This window comes from Equus quagga, chromosome 18, assembly GCF_021613505.1.
Source record: "Equus quagga isolate Etosha38 chromosome 18, UCLA_HA_Equagga_1.0, whole genome shotgun sequence".
In the NCBI taxonomy this organism is placed as follows: Eukaryota; Metazoa; Chordata; class Mammalia; order Perissodactyla; family Equidae; genus Equus; species Equus quagga.
Genome location: NC_060284.1, coordinates 44,657,884 through 44,680,660, shown reverse-complemented (window position 1 = coordinate 44,680,660; position 22,777 = coordinate 44,657,884). Strand labels below are relative to the sequence as shown.

The following is a 22,777-nucleotide window of genomic DNA, read 5'->3' as shown; positions in this document are numbered from 1 at the left end:
TGTATAGTGCTGCCAATTTGAAGTGTTACAAGGGAACAGGATGTAAGTGGTATAAATTTGAGTATATTGGATTTTTTTAAAATTAAAGACTATAATTGAAATGTTGACCCTTTCCTAATTTGTAAGCAAAATGACTAAAACTTAAATATCCCATGAAGTTAATTATTTAATATCTCTTCTCCCTAGGAGCTCTCTCTAACCTCTGCAGATATATGGTTTTATGATATGATATAAGTAGATGCTCATCTTTAAAATCCATAAGGGTAGTTAATACTGTGCCCTTAGGAAAATGGCCTTCTAATGTCTGTCATAGTTGGTAGGTAGTATGTAACATGTAATGAGTGCCCACCAATGACCGTGGTGCTTTGAAACATTGCAGAGACAATCATTTGCACGGTTCTTGACCATAATTTTATTACTATGGACCAGTGGCTGTTATTTGCCTCCATCTCTCCCTCCTTTTTTACATGGGAGTTCTGTTACAATTATTCTATCCCTTTTTCATATATTGGGTGTCTAGGGGAGGGGAGACGAATAACTTAATTTCCTATTTATAGGTCTCCACATTGAGAGGAGATGTACCCAAGAATCCTCATTCACACGCATACCTGGTGCAGATAACAAGATCCTGGACTTTGAGCCAGTGATATAATGAGATGAGGCTTTTGTGAGAGGCATGTAAATTGTTGTGGCCAGAGTGGCAAGAGAAGCAAGTGAGAGTGAAAAAATCCTGGCCTTATTTTTCAGTAAAAATTAGGAGTACTATATTTGAACTGTAAGAGTGAAGGGTGTGTAGGCTGAGCGGGAAGGGATGGTTTGGGAGGGTGCTACATTGAAGGCCTGAAGAGAAATAAAGGGGGAAAATTTACCACACATTGCCCATGAGAGGGTATACTCTGTTTCTATGGCCTTATAACATTGGTTGTAAAGATAATACAAAGGATAGATAAGATAATGCAAAGATTAGATTCCAAAGATGGCATATTCCCATAAGCGTATCAGTACTGAAATGAGGAAAGTGGTTTATTATTGTGGGAAAAGGCTAATTATTTGAGGTCAGACAGACATGGTTTTAAATTTCTGTTCTGCCACTTACCTTGCGTAAGCTATTTAACACAAGTTGGATGGTATTTAATAATTTTTTTTATATTATTTTGGGGATATATTGTAAGAGTATTTGTTGGAATCCTTAAATCGTCAATAGCTAGCTCTAGTATGAAAGGAGGTTGGCCTAGAATTATCTCTGAGGGACCTTATAATGTTAATGGTCTGAAGTCTGCTTAGTAGAAACTGAAGTTTCAGCTCTAGTGATAATGACAAAGGAAAATGGCCCTTTAGCTACATAATTCCTAACCTAGTCCAAAAACAATTTATGATCATTTGTTTTTTTAGAATTGAATAGAAAATAGAAGATTGGCTCTAATTGTTTTCTAAGGTAGAAATTCCATTTTGAACAACTGATTTATATTTTATGCTTGAATCTCTTATTAGTTCACCAGGTCAGACTACCCTGGAAGGACTGATAGGTTTGATTGCTCCTTCTAGACCCAAACCTAAAATCTAGATGTAGCTAGATTAAGAAGGCGGCTGGTATGAGTAAGTGTCCAATGCTGAGATCTCGTAAAACAATGATGGAGTCCAACCCTGTTTGGAAAATCCTAAATAATCCTGTTAGAGATTGGATCCCAGATCCCTTACCAGCACAGGGACACAGATATCCTCAGTATCAAATAGGTTTAGTGAGAAGAATATTTCAGGAGGCTTCAGATATTGTACTGTGATGACTGGCTTGGTTTCCTGTCCTGACATATTGGGCAAAATCTACCTTATCTACGAGATCATCATCACGATATCCTCTGTCTTGAGTCTGTGCAAGCACTTAAATATACCTTTTTCTTACAGATTCTGAGGAACCGGCCTACCTGCATTCTAAAAGAATTACTGCAATATCTAGCTTTCTCTCATCAGATACCCTGGTTTTTGATGGTTTAGAGGAATTTATACACTGAGGCTGGACAGATGGAATGCATCTACAAACCCTCAAATGAAAATGAATTTGCTGCTACACAGAAAACTTGGCCATTCATGGGGTGTGGGACTGCCAAGGCACAGCTTTGCTTCAGGGAAACATGCAAGCAAGGTAATGGTAGAGGTGTTTATGGTTGGTTTTCAGGTGACTTCTTAGGAAGACAAGCCAACCTAAAGGAGATAGAGAAGGGCTAAGAATAATGAACCCTGGGTTGCATCTTTGACGAATAGTAGACAAGGATGCCAGTTGCCTTTGGCAGGCATAGAATCTAAGAGATGTGATTCAGGTATGAAACTTATAGCACTGAAGATAAGTTAGGAGGTCTGACGGATGCCTATGCTTGTGCTGCAGAGGTAAGTTGAGGTTGTCATGCCTGCCTTGGGTACAAATAGACCCCAGGGTCTCTCTGGGAGACCAGTTCAAGCTTTATCATCTTGACAATGGAGTACTCATTGGGTACATTCAGAGCAGAACAAACTTCCATTTCCTCAAATAAGAAGATGGTGGCACTCCTATAAGGACAGTAGGAGTCAGATAGGCCAGGAAGAACCGAAGAAGTCAAACAGCATTCATCCAGTGAGTCCTATGGGGCATCATGCTCTACCACCTCTGGCAGCTCCCTGATGAACCTAGTTGGGTAGGGAGGACTGAAGATTACAACAAGAAGGATAGACACCACAGCATCCTAGCTGCTTTTGATGAGAGGCATAGAAGTATAGTCACAGCAAAGGCACAGACCCATTAATGAGAGAAAAAACTAACCTATTTCAGGGGCAGAGTGTGGCTGCCTTGGGGGAAGTAGAGACAGAGAAAAAAGGAGACAGAGAGAGAGAATAGAAGGTGTTCAGTGCATTAGCCATATAACTAGCTTATGAGCATGAACTATGATTGAATGGAAGTCATGACTCCCAGCACATGTGGAGAATCATAAAAGTGGCTTCAACATTTTTGCATAAATTTTGTTGATAATTACATTCAGTGACCAAGTCAACACACACTTTAAAGGTATCCTTAGGGACCGGCCCCGTGGCTGAGTGGTTAAGTTGGCATGCTCCACTTCAGCGGCCCAGGGTTTCACTGGTTCAAGTCCTGGGCATGGACATGGCACCGCTCATCAGGCCATGCTGAGGCAGTGTCCCACGTGCCACAACTAGAGGGACCACAACTAAAAATACACAACTAGGTACTGGGGGGCTTTGGGGAGAAAAAGGAAAAAAAAAATCTTAAAAGAAAAAAGTGTCATTGACTCATTGTAACTTATTGTAGTATTAATTTATTTCCCTGATGACTGGGTAGAACATCTTTTCATGTGCTTTTTGGCCATTTGTATATCTTTTTTTTGTGAAGTATTTCTTCAAGTCTTTTGACCAATTCTCTTACTGCATTGTCTTATCAGACTTCATGATATATTCTGGAGACAAGTCCTTTGTTGGAGATTATAATTTCTTCTATTCTGTGGCTTCCCTTTATCTTCTTTTAATAATATCTTTTTGGGATATATATGTATAAGTGTAAATAAATATATATGATAATTATTTATAAATATATTTCATTACTATATATTTGTATACATATATAAATATATTTGATATTTTCTCTAAGAAATAATTGCCTAACTTAAAGTTGCAAAAATTCTTTTCCTATATTTTCTTTTGAGGAGTTTTACAATTGTAGCTTTTACATTTATGTCTATGATCCATTCTTAGTAATATCTGTGTATGATGTGAGATATGGATTGATATTTTTTAATATGGATATGTAGTTTTTCTATCACCATTTGCTGAAAATAATTAACTTTATCCTTTGAATTGCCTTGGTACCTTTGTTGAAAATCAATTGACCATATTGATATGGGTCTATTTCTGGACTCTCCTTCTGTTCCATTGATTATATGCTATTTTTTTCACCAATACCACACTATCTTGATTTCTCTACTTTTATAGTAATTCTGGATATGGGCAATATAGCTCATCCACCTTTATTCTTCTTTTGTAAAATTGCTTTGATAATTCAAGATCGTTTGCATTTCCATATAAATTTTAGAATAAGCTTGGAAATGTTTACCATTTCTGCTGGAATTTTGATTGGGAGTGCATTAGATCTGTTGATCAATTTGGGGAGAATTGACATCTAAGCCATATTGTGTCTTTCAATCCAGAACAAGTTTTATCTCTCCATTTATTTAGTTCTTTAATATCTCAAAGTAATGTTCTGTAGTTTTCAATGTACTGTTCTTAGACACATTTTGTTAAATTTGTCCTTTCATGTTATGTTTTTAGATACTATTTTAAATGAAATTGTATTTTATTTTGCTTTTCAAATATGCATTGCTACAATATGGAAATACATTAGATCTTTTTTATATTGATCTTATAATCTGAAATCTTGCCGAACTTATTAGTTTTAGTAGCTTTTTTTGTAGATTTCTTAGGCTTTTAAAAATATGCAATCAAGTATTCTATGAATAAAGATAGTTTAAATTCTTCCTTTCCAATCTCTATGGATTTGTGTATTTGATTGTCTTATTTTACTGGTTAAGATCTCCAGTATAATGTTGAATTCAAGGAGCATCAGCAGACATTCTTGTCATTTTCCCTGTCTTAATAGAAAAGCATTCAATATTTGACCATTGAGTATTATATTATCTGTAGATTTTTCATATATGCCCTGGGTTAGGTTAAGACAGTTGCCTTCTATTCTTAGTAGGGAGTTTTGTGTGTGTGTGTGTGTGTGTGTTTTAATCATGAGAAGGTCTTTCTTTCCTCAAATGCTTTTTCTGCATATATTGAGATGATGATATAGTGTTTCTCCTTTATCCTGCTAACATGAAGAATTATATTGTTGACTTTTTAAATATAAAAGAATATTTAGTCATCATCATGGTGGTGTGAAAGGATCCCTTTGTCTCTCTTCAATCTACAGCAAGTAAAACATCCATAGCCCAACAAAGGCTACATTGCCCAACACACCAGGATTCTGGAGAGATCACATATTGGTACATACAAAGGTGTATGGATTGGAACACATAGAGGAGGCAAAACAGGAACAGCACAGGCATTGCCCAGGACCCTGGTTGCCCAGCTGCCCACTTCTAGCCCCAGAGAACCCAGTAGGCAGTAATGGAGATGCATGTGCAAATCCAGCCAGTCAGCCATGGTGGCACCTGCAGCCATGGGGAGTGGAACAGCAGTGAAGGTGAAATCAAATGATTCCAGGCCCCTGGCTGCAGCTCAGAGCCTGGTAGCAGCTGTGGAGGTGCATGCAGGACTCTGACATCCCAACTTCAGCAGCCCCTGTGGCCACAAAGTAATGGGCAACACAGAAACAGTGTCCTGTGAGCCCAGCTCCTACCCCACCCATTTCTTCTGCCTCCTATCATCACAGTGGCAGACCTTCTGACCCAGGTGATTCCAGACGCAGTGGAAGCATTGGCCATCCCTGTACTCCTGGCAACAATATCAGCAACTGCAGCAACTCCAGCAACAGCAAGGCATCAGTGGCCCCCTCCCCCAGAGGTGCAAGCAGTGATGATGAGAGTACCAGCGACACCCCAAATAGAAGCATTGGAGGGTGGAATGTGGAGATCCTCAAACATAGCCAGAGACAGCTCAGGTAAGAGAAACCAAAAATTGGGGCTATAGTGCCACCTATTAAAAAACAAAAGAAAGGTCTCTAATCTCCAACCACTTAAAAAGTTTGAATCAAAACAAACAAAGCTATACCTAAGTAAGAGAAGCACTTGCTATGACAAATGTGATGGCAGGGGAATAACTCAGCAAGCACCAGAAAAAGCCATGGTAACACGGCATCACAAAAAGAAAATAATGATTCTCCAGACACCAAACATAAAGTCATGGAAGATTGTGATCTAACTGATAAAAAAAAAAAAATTGAAATAGCTGTCATGAAGAAACTCAACAAGCTACAAAAAAACTCCGAAAGGCAGTTCATTGAGCTCAGGAATAAAATCAATGAACAGAAGAAATACATTCCCAAAGAGATTGAAACTCTAAAAAAGCACCAAATAGAAATTCTGGGGCTTAAAAACTCAATAAATGAGAAGAAGAATGCATTAGAAAGCACTGAAAATAGAGCAGACCATATGGAAGAGAGAATTAACAAGCTCAAAGATAGAAAACTAAAAATGACGCAGGTAGAAGAGGGGAGAGACTAAGATTTTTTTTTAATGTGGAAATTCTACAAGTATTATCTGACTCCATTAGAAAGGGAAACGTAAAGATAATGGGTATCCCAGAAGGAGGAGAGAGAGAAGGGAACAGAGAGCTTATTTAAAGAAAAAAACAGCCAAGAACTTCCCAATCCTATGGAAAGTACTGGATATACAAATCCATGAAGCTAATAGAACACTCAGTTATCTCAACACAAAAAGACCTCCAAGATGCATGATGATAAAACTCTCAAAAGTCAATGACAAAGAAAGAATATTAAAGGCAGCCAGGGAGAAAAAAAACAATAACCTACAAGGGAACCCCCATTAGGGTGTCAGCAGATTTCTCAGCAGAAACTCTGCAGGTCAGGAGAGAGCGCAATGATATATTCAAAATAGTGAAAGATAAAAACTGCCAGCCAAGAATACTCTATCTAGCAAAGTTATTTTTCGGATATGAAGGAGAAATAAAGTCTTTTCCAAACAAAAGCTGAGGGAGTTCATCACCAGTAGACCTGCCTTACAAGAAATGTTGAAAGGTCTTCTACCTGAAATGAAAATGCAAAGGTATACAAAGCTTTGAGCCAGGTGATAAATACGCAGAATCAGAACATTGCAACTCTGATATCAGAATAGATTAGTAAACAATTATAACAAAGGTTAAAGGGAGGGAAGCATTAAAAATGACTATAACCACTTCAATTTGGTAATGAACTCACAATACAAAAAGGGTCAATTTGTGACAACAAAACATAGAAGGGGAAAAGGGGAAAGATGGAACCTGCATAGGTAAATGAAGATAAGATGCTATCGGCAGAAAAAGGGCTATCTTGTCTATGAGACCTTTTATACAAACTTTATGGTAACCACAGAACAAAAATTCAGAGCAGACACATGAAACATAAAAAAGAGGAAACAGAGAAAAACATCACAGAAAACCACCAAACTGAAATGGCAGACAGAAATACAACAAAAAGAAACAATGGAAATATAGACCGACCAGAAAACAAAAGATAAAATGGCAATATTAAGTCCTCATATATCAATAATCACCTTAAATTTAAATGGATTGAATTCACCAATCAAAAGACAGAGTGGCTGGATGGACTAGAAAACAAGACTCAACTATATGCTGCTTCCAGGAGGCCTATCTCAGCTCTAAAAACAAACATAGGCTTAAAGTAAAGGGATGGAAGATGATACTCCAAGCAAATGACAACCAAAAGAAAGTGGGTATAGCTATACTTATATCAGATAAAATAGACTTCAAGCCAAAAAAGATAACAAGAGACAAAGATGGACATTGTATAATGAAAAAGGGGACAATCCATGTAGAAGACATAACATTTATTAATACATATACACCTAACATAAGAGTACCAAAATATATAAAGCAATTATTAACAGACCTAAAGGGAGAAACTGACAATACGATAAGAGTAGGGGACTTTAGTACTCTACTTAGATCAATGGATAGATTATCCAGACAGAAAGTCAACAGGAACCATTGGCCTTAAATGAAACATTAGACCAGATGGACTTAATAGATATATATAGAACATTCCATCCAAAAGCAGCAGAATACACATTCTTCTCAAGTGCACATGGAATGTTCTTAAAGATAGACCATATGTTGAGAAACAAATCTCAATAAATTTAAGAAGATTGAAGTCATATGAAGTATTTTTTCTGACCACAATGGTATGAAACTAGAAATCAACTACAAGAAGAAGGCTGGAAAAGTCTCAAATATGTGGAGACAAGACAACCTGCTACTGAGAAACTGTTGGATGAATGAAGAAATCAAAGGATAAATCAAAAAATACCTGGTGACAAATGAAAATGAAAATACAACATACTGAAACCTATGGGATGCAGCAAAAGTGATACTAAGAAGGAAGTTTATAGCAATACAGGCCTAGCTGAAGAAACAAGAAAAATCTCAAACAGTCTAACATTACACCAAAAGGAACCAGAAAAAGAACAAACGAAGCCCAAAGTCAGTAGAAGAAAGGAAATAATAAAAATCAGAGTGGTGGAGCTGGTCCCATGGCCAAGTGGTTAAGTTCGTGTGCTCAGCTGCAGGCAGCCCAGTGTTTCGTTGGTTTGATTCCTGGGCGCAGACATGGCACTGCTCATCAAACCATGCTGAGGCAGCATCCCACATGCCACAACGAAGAATATACAACTAAGTACCAGGGAGCTTTGGGGAGAAAAAGGAAAAAATAAAATCTTAAAAAAAAAAATCAGAGTGGAAATAAATGAAATAGACACTAAAAAGACAATAGAAAATATCAATGAAACTAAGAGCTGGTTCTTTGAAAAGATAAAAAAAATTGGCAAACCTTTAGCTAGATCCATTAGGGAAAAAGAATAAATAGAAATGAAAGAGGAGAAGTTACAACAGGTACCACAGAAATATAAACGATTGTAAGGGAATACTATGAAAAGCTACACACCAACAAATTAGATAACCTAGAAGAAATGGATAAATTCTTAGAATTATACAGCCTTCCAAAACTGAAGAAGAAATAGAGAATCTTAATAGACTGATCACTAGTAAGGAGATTGAAACAGTAATCAAAAACTCCCAAAAACCAAAAGTCCAAGACCAGATGGCTTCTCTGGTGAATTCTAACAAACATTTAAAGCATATTTAATACTTATTCTTCTCAAACTTTTCCAAAAAATTGAAGAGGATGGGATGCTTCCTAACTATTTTACGAGGCCAAAATTACCCTGGTACCAAAACCAGATGAGAACAACACAAAAAAGGAAAATTACAGACCAATATCACTGATGAACGTAGCTGCAAAAATCCTCAGCAAAATATCAGCAAATCAAATACAACAGTATATTAAAAGGATCGTAAACCACGATCAAGTGAGATTTATTCCAGGGATGCAAGGGTGTTTCAACATCCACAAATCAATCAAAATGATACACCACGTTAACAAAATGAAGAATAAACATCACATGATCATCTCAATAGAGGCAGAGGAAGCATTGACAATATACAGCATCCATTTATGATAAAAACTCTGAATAAAATGGGTATGGAAGAAAAGTACCTCAACATAATAAAGGCCATGCATGACAAACCCACAGCTAACATCATACTCAATGGTGAATAACTGAAAGTTACCTTTCTAAGAACAGGAACAAGACAAGGATGCCCACTCTCACCACTCCCTTAATTCAACATAGTGATGGAAGTCCTAGCCAGAGCAATCAGGCAAGAAAAAGAAATAATTGGAAAGGAAGAAGTGAAATTGTCACTATTTGCAGATGACATGGTTTTATATATAGAAAACCAGGAAGAATCCACCAAAAAAACGATTAGAAATAGTAAACGAATAAAGTAAAGTTTCAGGGTACAAAATCAACATACAATAATCAGTTGCAAACACTAACAATGAACTAGCAGAGAGGGAAATAAGAATACAATCCCATTAACAATTGCAGCAAAAAGAATAAAAGACCTAGGAATAAATTTAACCAAGGAGATGAAAGAACTGTATGCTGAAAACTATAAGACATTGAAAGAAATCAAAGAAGATACAAAGAAATTGAAAGATATCCTGTGCTCATGGATTGGAAGAATGAACATAGTTAAAATGTCCACATTACCTAAAGCAATCTACAGATTCAGGGCAATCCCTATCAAAATCCCAGTGACATTTACCAAAGAAATAGAACAAAGAATCCTAAAATTTATACACAGCAATGAAAGAGCCTGAATAGACAAAGCAATCCTGAGAAAAAAGAACAAAGCTGAAGGTTTGAAATCACTCCCTGATTACAAAATATACTTCAAAGATATAGTAATCAAAACCGCATGGTAGTGGCAGAAAAACAGACACACAGATCAATAGAATAGAGTTGAGAGCCCAGAAATAAGCTCACACATTTATGGACAGCTAATTTTTGACAAAGAACATACAATGGAGACAGGAAAGTTGCCTCAATAAATGATGTTGGGAAAACTGGACAGCAACATGCAAAAGAATGAAAGTAGACCACTATCTTATATCATACACAAAAATTAACTCAAAATGAATTAAAGACTTGAATGTAAGACCTGAAACCATAAAACTCCTAGAAGAAAACATAGGCAGTATGGCCTTGGACATCAGTCTTAGCAATATCTTTTTGGATATGTCTCCTCAGGCAAGAGAAACTAAAGAAAAATAAACAAATGGGACTACATCAAACCAAAAAGCTCTGCACAGCAAAGGAAACCATCAACAAAATGAAAAGATAATCTACCATTTGGGAGAAGATATTTGCAATACATATATCCAATAAGGGGTTAATATCCAAAACATATAAAGAACTCATACAACTCAATAACAAAAAAACAAACGATCCAAATTGAAAATGTGCAGAGGATCTGAACAGACATATTTCCAAAGAAGATATACAAATGGCCACCAGGCACGTGAAAAGTTGTTCAACATCACTAATTATTAAAGAAATGCAAATCAAAACCTCAATGAGATATCGCCTCATGTCCGTCAGAATGGCTGTTATAGAAAAGACAAGAAATAATAAGCGTTGGAGAGAATGTGGAAAAAAGGGAACCCTTGTAGACTGCTGGTGGAAATGAAAATTGGTGCAGCCACTATGAAAAACACTATGGAGATCCCTCAAAAAATTAAAAATAGAACTACCATATGATCCAGCTATTCTACTTCTGGGTATTTATCTAAAGAACATAAAAACACTAATTCAAAAAGATATATGCATCCCTATGTTCATTGCAGCACTATTTAAGCATCCAAGATTTGAAAATAACCTAAGTGCCCATCAAAAAATGAATGGATACAGAAGATGTGATATCAGCAAAGGAAACCATCAATGAAACGAAAGACAACCTAACAACTGGGAGAAGATATTTGCAAACCATATATCTGATAAGGGGTTAATATCCAAAATATACAAAGAACTCATACATCTCAACAACAAAAAAACTGACAACCTAATTAAAAAATGGCAAAAGATCTGAACAGATATTTCTCCAAAGATATACAGATGGCCAACAGGCACATGAAAAGATGTTCAACATCATTAACTATAAGGCAAATGCAAATCAAAACTACAATGAGATATCACCTCACTCCTGTCAGAATGGCTATAATTAACAACACAAGAAACAATAAGTGTTGGAGAAGAAGTAGAGAGAAGAGAACCCTCATACACTACTGGTGGGAGTGCAAACTGGTGCAGCCATTATGGAAAACAGTATGGAGATTCCTCAAAAAATTAAGAATAGAACTACAATATGATCCAGCTATTCCACTGTTGGGTATTTATCCAAAGAACATGAAAATACAAATGCATAGAGATACATGCACCCCTATGTTCATCGCAGCAATATTCACAATAGCCAGGACTTGGAAGCCACCTAGGTGCCTATCAAGGGAAGAATGGATAAAGAAGATGTGGTATATATACACAATGGAATACTACTCAGCCATAAGAAATTATGAAATCCAGCCATTTGTGACAATATGGATGGATTGTGAGGATATCGTGCTAAGTAAAATAAGTCAGAGGGAGAAAGTCAAATATCATATGATCTCACTCAGAAGATAACAACAACAACAAACACATGGAAAAAGAGATTGGATTGGTGGTTACCAGATGGGAAGGGGGGAGGGAGGAGGGTGAAATAGGTGATTAGGCACCTGTGTGAGGTGATGGATTGTAATTAGTCTTTGGGTGGTGAACATGATGTAATCTACACAGAAATCGAAATGTAATGATATATACCTGAAGTTTATATAATGTTATAAAACAATGTTACCGCAAATAAATAAAGATGTGAGATATTTATATATATGATGGAATACTACTCAGCCATAAAAAAGATGAAATCTTGCCATTTGTGACAACATGGATGGACCATGGGTATTATGCTAAGCAAAATAAATCAGACAGAGAAACACATATGTCGTATGATTTCACTCATATGTGGAAGATAAAAATAATAACAAACAAAACACATAGATACAGAGAAAAGATTGGCGGTTACCAGAGGGGAGAGGGGAGTCAAGGGAAGGCAAAAGGGATAAAGGGGCACATTTGTATGGTGACAGATGGAAACTAGAATTTTGGTGGTGAACACAATGTAGTATATACAGAAGCTGAAATATAATGTATTCATGAAATTTATATAATGTTTTAAAACAACGTTACCTCAGGAAAAAAAGGTGTCATCAGAAGAAAAGAAACTTTGTAACTACATATGGTGACGTGTTAACTAGAGTTACTGTGATCATTTCACAATATATACAAATATCAAATAAATATTCATTGAATTTTAGGTTATGAAAAGTAATTTTCTTTCATTTAAACAGTTTTAACTGCTATATTGAGGTATAATTTACATCCAATAGATTGTGAGTAATTAAAAAATACAATTTAATAAGTTTTGACATGTATTTATATATCTTCCAATAGAGATAGTGGATTTACTACCTCCAAAACTTTCTTTGTGTCTCTTGTAATTCCTCCTTTGCACCCTTTCCACACTCCAGGCAACCACTGATTTGATTTCTGTCACAATAGATTAATTTGCATTTTACAAGGCCTAATATAAATGATTTCATATAGTATTAACATTATTTTGATTTGTCTTTTTTCACTCAGCATAATTACTTGAGATTCACCCATATCATTGTGTGTATCTATAGTTCATTCCTTTTATTGCTGATCAGTGTTCCATGCTATGGATATACTAAAATTCCTCTTATTCATTCACCTCTGCACGGATTTGAGGTTTTTTTTTTATGATATTAAAAATAAAGCTTTGGGGCTGGCCCAGTGGCATAGCAGTTAAGTTCGCATGCTCTGCTTCGGCAGCCTGGGGTTCATGGGTTTGAATCCTGGGCATGGACCTACACACTGCTCATCAAGCCATGCTGTGGTGGCATTCACATACAAAGTAGAGGACAATTGGCACAGATGTTAGCTCAGGGACAATCTTCCTCACCAAAATAATAATAATAATAATAATTATAAATAAGTAAAGCTTCTATGATCAGATTTTAGTAGACATATCCTTTCTTTGCATTTGAGTAGAATGGCTGTATCATATGATAGGTATGTGTTTAACTTTCTGAGAACTTGTCAAACTGCTTTCTAAAGTGGTTATACAATTTCGCATTCCCATCATCAGTGTATGAGTGTTCTAGTTCCTGCATGTAGAGCCGCCAGAATCTAGGAAGAGGCAAAGAAAACTACCCAAGAGCCTTCAGAAGGAGTATGGCCCTGCCAACACCTTGATTTCAGACTTTTAGGCTCCAAACTGTGTGAGATTAAATTTCTGTTGTTTTAAATTTGTGGTAATTTGTTATGGCCACCCTGGGAAATTAATACACTACATGTCCTTGACAACACTTGGAGTAGACAGGTTTTAGTGTTAGCCTTCTTTTTTTTTTTAAATTGAGGTCATAATAGTTTATGACATTGTGTAATTTCACATGTACACTATTATTTGTCCATCACCATGTATGTGCCCCTTTACCCCTTATGCCCATCCCCAACTCCCTTCCTCTCTGGTAATCACTAATCTATTCTCTTTGTCCATGGGTTTGTTTATCTTCCACATATGAGTGAAATCATATGATGTTTGTCTTTCTCTGGTTTATTTTGCTTAACATAATACCCTCAGGGTCCATCCATGTTGTTGCAAATGGGACGATTTTGTCTTTTTATATGGCTGAGTAGTATTCCATTGTATATATATATATATATATATATACACCACATCTTCTTTATTCATCGATAAGTGGGCACTTGAGTTACTTCCAACTCAACTAATGTTGGCTATTGCGAATCATGCTGCAATGAACATAGGGGTGCATAAGTCTCTTTGAATTATTGATTTCATGTTCTTTGGTAAATACCCAGTAGTGGGATGGCTGGGTCATAAGGTATTTCTATTTGTAATTTTTTGACAAATCTCCATACTGTTTCCCACAGTGGCTGCAGCAGTTAGCATTCCCACCAGCAGTGTATGAGGGTTCCCTTTTCTCCACATCTTCTTCAGCATTTGTTATTTTTTGTGTTGGTGACTGTAGCCATTCTAATGAGTGCAAGGTAATATCTCAATGTAGTTTCAATTTGCATTTGCCTGATGATTAGTGACATTGAGTATCTTTTCATGTGCCTATTGGCCTTCTGTATGTCTTCTTTAGGAAAATGTCTGTTCACACACTCTGCCCATTTTTTGATTGGATTGTTTGGGATTTTTTTTGTTGAGTTGTGTGTGCTTTTTATATATTTTGGAGATTAACCCCTTGTCGGATATGTGACCTGCAAATATTTTCTCCCATTTGGTGGGTTGTCTTTTCATTTTGTTCCTGGTTTCCTTTGCCTTGCAGAAGTTCTTTAGTCAGATCCCATTTGTTTATTTTTGCTTTTGTTTCCCTTGCCCAAGTAGACATGGTTTTTGAAAAGATCCTTCTAAGACCAGTGTCAGAGAGGGTACTGCCTATATTTTCCTCTAGGAGTTTTATTTTCAAGTCTTTAATCCATTTTGAGTTAATTTTTGTGTATGGCAAAAGATAATTGTCTACTTTCTTTCTTTTGCATGTGCCTGTCCGGTTTTTCCCAGCACCATTTACTGAAGAGACTTTCCTATCTCCATTGTATGTTCTTAGCTCCTTTAGCGAAGATTAGCTGTCCGTAGATGTGTGGTTTTGTTTCTGGGCTTTCAATTCTGTTCCATTCATCTGTTTCTGTTTTTGTACCAGTACCATGCTGTTTTTATTACTATAGCTTTGTAACATATTTTGAAGTCAGAGATTGTGATGCTTCCAGCTTTGTTATTTTTTCTCAGGATTGCTTTGGCTATTTGGGGTTTTTTGATGCCCCATATGAATTTTAGGATTCTTTGTTCTATTTCCATGAAGTATGTCATTGGGATTGCATTGAATCTGTAGATTGCTTTAGGTAGTATGGACATTTTAACTATGTCAATTCTTCCAGTCCATGTGCATGGAATATCTTTCCATTTCTTTATGTCATCATCGATTTCTTTCAATAAGGTCTTAGAGTTTTCATTGTATAGGTCTTTCACCTCCTTGGTTAAATTTCTTCCTTGATATTTTATTCCTTTTGTTGCGATTGTAAATGGGATTGTATTCTTGGGTTCTCTTTCTGTTAGTGCATTATTAGAGTACAGTATTGCAACTGATTTTTGTAAGTTGACTTTGTATCCTGCAACTTTGCTGTAGTTGTTGATTATTTCTAATAGTTTTCCAATGGATTCTTTAGGGTTTTCTATATATGAAATCATGTATGCAAACAGTGAGAGTTTCACTCCTTCATTGCCAATTTGGACACCTTGTATTTCTTTGTCTTGCATAATCGCTCTGGCCAAAATCTCCAGTACTATGTTGAATAAGAGTGGTGAGAATGGAAACCCATGTCTTGTTCCTGTTCACAGAGGGATAGCTTTCAGTTTTTCCCCGTTGAGTATGATATTGGCTGTGAGTTTGTCATATATGACCTTTATTATTTTGAGGTAGTTTCTTTCTATACCTGTTTTATTGAGAGTTTTTATCATAAATGGATGTTTGATCTTGTCAAATGCTTTCTCTGCATCTATTGAGATGATCAAGTGGTTTTTATTCCTCATTTTATTAATGTAGTGTATCACATTGATTGATTTGTGGATGTTGAACCATCCCTGCATCCTTGGTATAAATCCCACTTGATCATGGTGTATGATTCTTTCAATGTATTGGTGTATTTGGTTTGCCAATATTTTGTTAAGGATTTTTGCATCTATTTCATCAGCAATATTGGCCTGTAATTTTCCTTCTTTGTGCTGTCCTTGTCTAGCTTTGGGATCAGGGCGATGTTGGCCTTGTAAAATATGTTAGTAAGTGTTCTATCTTCTTCACGTTTTTGGAATGGTTTGAGAAGGATAGGTATTAAATCTTCTTTGAATGTTTGGTAGAATTCTCCTGAGAAGCCATCTCGTCCTGGACTATTATTTTTTTGTGAGGTTTTTGATTACTGTTTTTTTTGATTACTTGTGATTGGTCTATTCAGATTTTCTATTTCTTCTTGATTCAGTTTTGGGCGGTTGTATGAGTCCAAGAGTGTATCCATTTCTTCTAGACGGTCCAATTTGTTGGCATGTAGTTTTTCATAGTATTCTCTTGTAATCCTTTGTATTTCTGTGGTATTGACTGTAATTTCTCCTCTTTCACTTTCTAATTTTATTTATTTGAGCCTTCTCTCTTTTTTTCTTAGTGAGTCTGGCGACGGGTTTGTCAATTTTGTTTATCTTCTCAAAAAACCAGCTCTTCATTTCATTGATCCTTTCTCCTGTTTTTTTGGTTTGTTTCAATTTCATTTATTTCTGCTCTGATTTTTATTATTTCTGTCATTCTGTTGACTTTGGGCTTTGTTTGTTCTTCTTTTTCTAATTCTGTTAGGTGTCGTTTAAGTTGCTTATTTGAGATTTTTCTTGTTTTTTAAGGTGGGCCTGTATTGCTATGAATTTCCCTCTTAGGACTCCTTTTGCTGCATCCCACATGAGTTGGTATGGTGTATTTTCTTTTCATTTGTCTCCAAATATTTTTTGATTCCTCCTTTAATTTCTTCAATGGTCCATTGGTTGTTCAGTAGTGTGTTTTTTAGTCTCCATGTATTTGTCACTTTCCCAGCTTTTTTCTTGTGGTTGATTTCTAGTTTCACAGCATTATGGTACGAAAAGATATTTTATATGGTTTCAATCTTATTAAATTTATTGAGGCTTGACTTGTTGCTCAACATATGGTCTATCTTTGAGAATTTTCTGTTTGCACGTGAGAAGAATGTGTATTCTGCTGTTTTTGGATGGAGTGTTCCATATATATATCTATTAAGTCCATCTGGTCTAGTTTTTTGTTTAATTACACTATTTCCTTGTTGACTTTCTGTCTGTATGATCTATCCATTGATGTAAGTGGGATGTTAAGGTCCCCTACTAGTTTTGTGTTGCTATTAATGTCTCCTTTTAGGTCTATTAATAGTTGCTTTATGTACTTTGGTGCTCCTGTGTTAGGTGCATATATATTTATAAGTGTTATGTCTTCTTGGTGGAGTCTCCCTTTTATCATTATATACTGCCCCTCTTTGTCTCTCATTGCTTTTTTTATCTTGAAGTCTACTTTGTCTGATATAAGTATGGCAACACCTATTTTCTCTTTCTTTTTTTGCCTTTAGCTTGGAATATCATCTTCCATCCCTTCACTTTGAGCCTGTGTTTGTCTTCAGAGCTGAGATATGTTTCCTGGAGGGAGCATATTGTTGGGTCTTGTTTTTTAATTCATCCAGCCACTCTGTGTCTTTTAATTGGAGAATTTAATCCATTCACATTTGGAGTGATGACTGATATATGAGGGCTTAATGCTGTCATTTTGTCACGTGTTTTCCAGTTGTTCTGTATTTCTATTGTTTTTCGTCCTGTGTATTTCAGACTGCCAGTTTAGTTTGCTGGTTCTCTATGATGGTTTTCTCTTTATTTATCATTTGTGTCTCTGTTCTGATTTTTTGTTTAGTGGTTACCATGAGGTTTGTATAAAAGATCTCATAAATAGGATAGTCCATTTTCTGATAGTCTCTTATTTCCTTAGTCTAAGCAGTTTCCATCTGTTTCCTCTTCCCTGTCTAATTTATTGTTGTCACAACCTATTCCATTTTATGTTGTGAGTTTGTGGTTAAAATGCAGTGATTATATTTATTTTTTATGTTTTCCTTCCCTTTATCTGTAATGTTATAATTAAGTGTTTGCTAACCTGTTCTGATGGAGAGCTGCAATTTTCTGATTTTGTCTGTCTATCTATCTCCTTGGTCAAGCCTTTGTAAACCCTTTCTTTTTTTTTTTTTCAGGTATGAGGGTCTTCTTGATCATTTCTTGTAGAAGGGGTCTTGTGGCAATGAGCTCCCTCAGCTTTTGTTTATCTGGAAAAGTTTTCATTTGTCCATCATATCTGAAGGATATTTTCACTGGATAGAGTGTTCTTGGCTGAAAATTTTTGTCTTTCAGAATTTTGAATATATCATTCCACTGTCTCCTAGGCTGTAAGGTTTCTGCTGAGAAATCCACTGAAAGCTTAATTAGAGTCCCTTGGTAGGTTATTACCTTCTGCCTTGCTGCCCTTAGTATTTTTTCTTTGTCATTTACTTTTGCCAGATTTACTAATGTATGCCTTGGAGAAGGTCCTTTCACTTTGATATACTTAGGAGTTCTATTAGCTTCTTTTACTTGTAACTCCAGCTTCTTCCCCAGGTTTGGGAAGTTTTCAGCTACTATTTCTTTGAACAAGCTCTCTGCTCCTTTCTTCCTCACTTTTCCCTCTGGAATACCTATAATCCTCTTGTTACACTTTCTAATTGAGTCAGATATTTCTCAGAGAAATTCTTCATTTCTTTTTAGTCTCAGTTTTCTCTCCTCTTCCATCTGAATCATTTCTATATTTCTGTCCTCTAAATTGCTAATTCTGTCCTCCATAGTATCAGCTCTGTCATTCAAGGATTCTAGATTTTTCTTTATATCATCATTGTGTTTTTCATCTCCAACATTTCTGATTGTTTGTTTTTTATAGTTTCAATCTCTTTTGTGAAGAATTACTTCTATTCTTTAATTTTATTCTTGATTTCATTGAACAGTCTTTCTGAATTTTCATTGAGTTTTTAAGTGATAGCTATTTTGAATTCTCTGTCATTTAGATTGTAAATTTCTGTGCCTTCAGGATTGATTTCTGGGTGCTTTTCATTTTCCTTCTGGTCTGGAGTATTAATATACCTCTTCATACTATTTGATGGAGGTGGATTTGTGCCTTCGCATAGTTGAAGTATCTGGTCACCCATTCCACCTACCATCACTGGGGCATGGGGCAGGAGCTGTGTATTCTGAGCCTGCTGCAATCCCTGGCAGCTGTGCCTGACCTTTGGTAGCTATGTTGACAGAGCCTGTCTCCATTTGCCTGCTCACCACCCTTGCTTTACATACTGTATGCAACCATGCTCTGGCAGGGGTTCCTTGCTCTGGCTGACCCACAGAACCAGTGTGCCAGGCTAGTGGAGGGTCATTTTCTTTCATGTGTGATCCCAGGGGCACTCCTGCTTTGCCCTCACTATCTACCCTCCTGGGCTGCTTGGCTTCATGAATACACCCCCACAATTGCTTTGTCTCCTTGGTGTGGAGCTTTCCTATGTGCTGTGAGGGAACTTGGAGAGTGAAGGCATTCCTGCAGAGGCCTGCTCCCTCCCCCTCTCCTCTCAAGGCTGAGCACAGTCTCACACCCTAGGTCACTGCCATTGGAGGAGGAAGAGGATATCTTCTTACCTCCTTCCATTGCCTTCTGGAGGGCCAAGCACCTCCACCTTCAGACATATGGCTACATGGGCCTCTCAGATGTCTATTGTGTTGTGTGAGTGTCCTCTGTTGGTTTATGAATGTCCTTTTCATTGTATGTTAGGGGCGAGAGTCTAAGGGAAGAGCTCACTCTGCCATGATGCTGACATCACTCAAGCAGTTTTAACCATTTTAATTGATATGCAGAGCTATCGCATTGTGGTTTAAATTTACATTTGCCTGATGACTGATGATTTTGACATCTTCTCATGTTTTTGTGTGCCTTCCCTATATCTTGTTTGCTTAAGTATCTATAAAAATCTTTTATCCAATTTAAAATTGATTTGTTTTTCTTCTTATTATTCAGTTTTAAGAGTTTCTGTACAGTCTAGGTGTAAGTCCTCTATCAGATATGTGATTTAAAAATATTTTCCACTAACTGTGGTTTGAATTTTCATTCTCTTACCAATGTCTTTTGAAGAACAAAAGTTTTCAATTTTTATGAAGTACAATTTATCAATGTATTATTTTATCGTTTATATTTTTGGTATCAATCTAAGAAATCTTTGTCTAACCTAAAGTCACAAGTATTTTCCTCTATGTTTTCTTCTAGAAGTTTTACAGTTTTAAGGTTTACATTTAGATCTATGATCTATTTTGAGTTAATTTTTATATATGGCATGAGATGGATTCTGTTTATTTACTTAACTATTTTTCATACAGATATAGATATTTATTAGTTGAAAAGGTTGAAAAGATCATCCTTCACCATTTGTTGAAAAGATTGTCTTTTCTCCTTTGCATTTGTCAAAAATCAGTCTCTTTACAGGTATTAGTTTATTTTGGGGCTCTTTATTCTGTTTCATCGGTCTATTGACTTATCATTACACCTATATCATATTGATTTGATTACTATAACTTTATAATAGTTCCTGAAATCAGGTAGGGCTATCCCTCCAACTTTGTTCTTTATTTTAAAGTGTTTTGAGTATGTTAGGTCTTTTGCATTTTCATATTCATTTTAGAATCAGCTGGCCACTTTCTACCAAAGATGCTGACTGAGATTTTGAGTTGAATTGCATCAAATCTGTAGGTAAATTGGGGAAAATTGAATTCTCAAAAATAGTGAGTCCCAGCCAGCCCCAGTGGCCTAGTGGTTAAGTTTGGTGCACTCTGCTTTGGTGACCCTAGTTTGGCTCCTGGGCGTGGACCTGCACCACTCATTTATCAGTGGTCATGCTGTGATGGTGACTCACATGGGAAACAGAGGAAGATTGGCAACAGCTGTTAGCTCAGGGCAAATCTTCCTCAACAACAACAAAAAAATAGTGAGTCTGACTCATGAACAAGGAATTTATCTCCATTTTTTAGGTCTTCATTAATTTCTTTCAACAATATTTTTTACTTTTATTTGTTTGATGCTATCATTTTCCACATTTCAATTGTGCATTGAAATTTTATCGACATAAAATGGGTTTTTGTATATTGACCTTGTAACCTGGTAGGAATAAATGCTTTTCAGATTCAAGATAGATCTGGCAGTGACCACAGCTTTGGGGACTTGTATATTTGCCGGGTGAGAAGAATCTTCTTCAATTTAATTGGGGCTTTATCATCTGTCCAAGGAAGAAGATTGAAACCCAATCAAGTCCTGTGGCTGGGTAGTGTTTGTAGGAGGGCTTTTGTGGACCAAGGAATGTGAGAGGTTTCATATGCTCTTCAGTAAGTTTTTCTTAAGAGTAACCTTTCAGTTGGTGAGGCTGCCAATTTATCCTTGTGTTCGGCTGCAATACCAGTTGAAAGATGTAGGAGCTAATCTTCTCCTTTATTTTTAAGTTTAATTTTCAATAATCTATTCCAGCATTATGTAGTCAGAAGCTTTTGAATGATATGCAATGATATATCCATTGAATATCCTGAGTTTGTGCCAAGTTCTGACTAGTCTTATTTCTCATGTGATCTATTATAAAAATGACACCAAGAGCATTGAAATAATTAATAGTGGCAGGCTGAGTGGGTTTGGTTGTGTGACACTCAGAGCCATAGCATCCATTTGTCATTATGTGTCTCTGCTAAAGTTTACTCTTGATGGGCTAAAATAAGGCTTACAAACAGCTTTAAATGTGTTTTCTTTATGTCTGTCTAATGGTTTTCTAAAGGCAATGACACAACTGACTTTCTTTGTACCGTCCAATCTTTTGTTTTCCAAAGCTCTGCCCATTTGACAGGACCCAATAAATAAACATATATTTATTCCCATTGGTTTGTTATCATCAAATGATAGTTGTGTATATTAGATGTAATTCTACACATTGAGCTGACTGTCCCCTCCTTCTTTTACCTGTTTTCTGTTGAGTGTCCAGGTGTTGTAATGTCACTCACTACTTCCATTGACATCCCTGGATGACAGGACTGCTATCTGTAAAAACAATTATTTTACATTGTTATTCCTCAAAGTCATCATAGGCTGTGTTTAAATCTGCATATTTGTCATCATCATTAATAGTTAATATCTATGGTAGTCAATTCTTCAGTTAGGTCAAAGACTAAAATTTGAAAATAAGAAATAACTTCATTATTTTTAGCTTTTTTGAAAAAATATACCTTTTCTGTTTCAGGTGTGTGTGCTGATGTGCAGATTCCTGACCTTCTTTAGAAATGTCACCATTGGTCCAAGACAATACAGCATAAATTATGTACAGAATGATTGCTGATCATGGGCTAAATATTTAGGGTCCATGGAGTCCAAAATTTTGCTAAACATATTTTTCTAAGATGTAATGTTCTTCTGAGCCAACTCATTTGCAGCTCTAAAAACCTCAAGACATTTTTCCTGTGTGGCCATCTTGTGGCCAATGTCATAAAATTTACTCTGCCGTTTCCTGTGTCACTGACCATGAGATCTGTTTTGCTCCATGGTCCTAGAGGCAGAGCCATTTTTCCAGCCTATTTAAGTGCATGAAGAGCCTCCTGTTTCTGTAAGATCAATGGAAGTGAGTGGCGCTCTTTCTTATTTGATATGTAGGGCCATCATTTGAGTCACTCAGGGAATATGCTGTCTCCACAAGTCATTGGTTACTGCCAAATGCAATAAATTTTCTCTTACTACATGACACTAAACCCCACCCATGCATTGTATTCCCTAAGACTTCACTTATAAGTAGATCTTGAACTCTTTTGAGAGTCATTGCCCAACCACACATTATTCAGTATTTTC

The 22,777-nt window shown here is 36.3% G+C and overlaps 1 protein-coding gene across 1 annotated transcript in view; it reads right to left on the bottom strand.

Annotated features, from left to right (window-relative positions):
• DCLRE1B (DNA cross-link repair 1B) overlaps positions 1 to 21,977 on the bottom strand; it is a 38,887-nt gene extending 16,910 nt beyond the window's left edge. The window contains exon 1 of the mRNA XM_046645194.1: positions 21,902 to 21,977. The gene's annotated coding sequence lies outside the window, so the exon portion shown is untranslated. The remainder of the gene's footprint in view (positions 1 to 21,901) is intronic.
• Between the last annotated feature and the right edge of the window lie 800 nt (positions 21,978 to 22,777).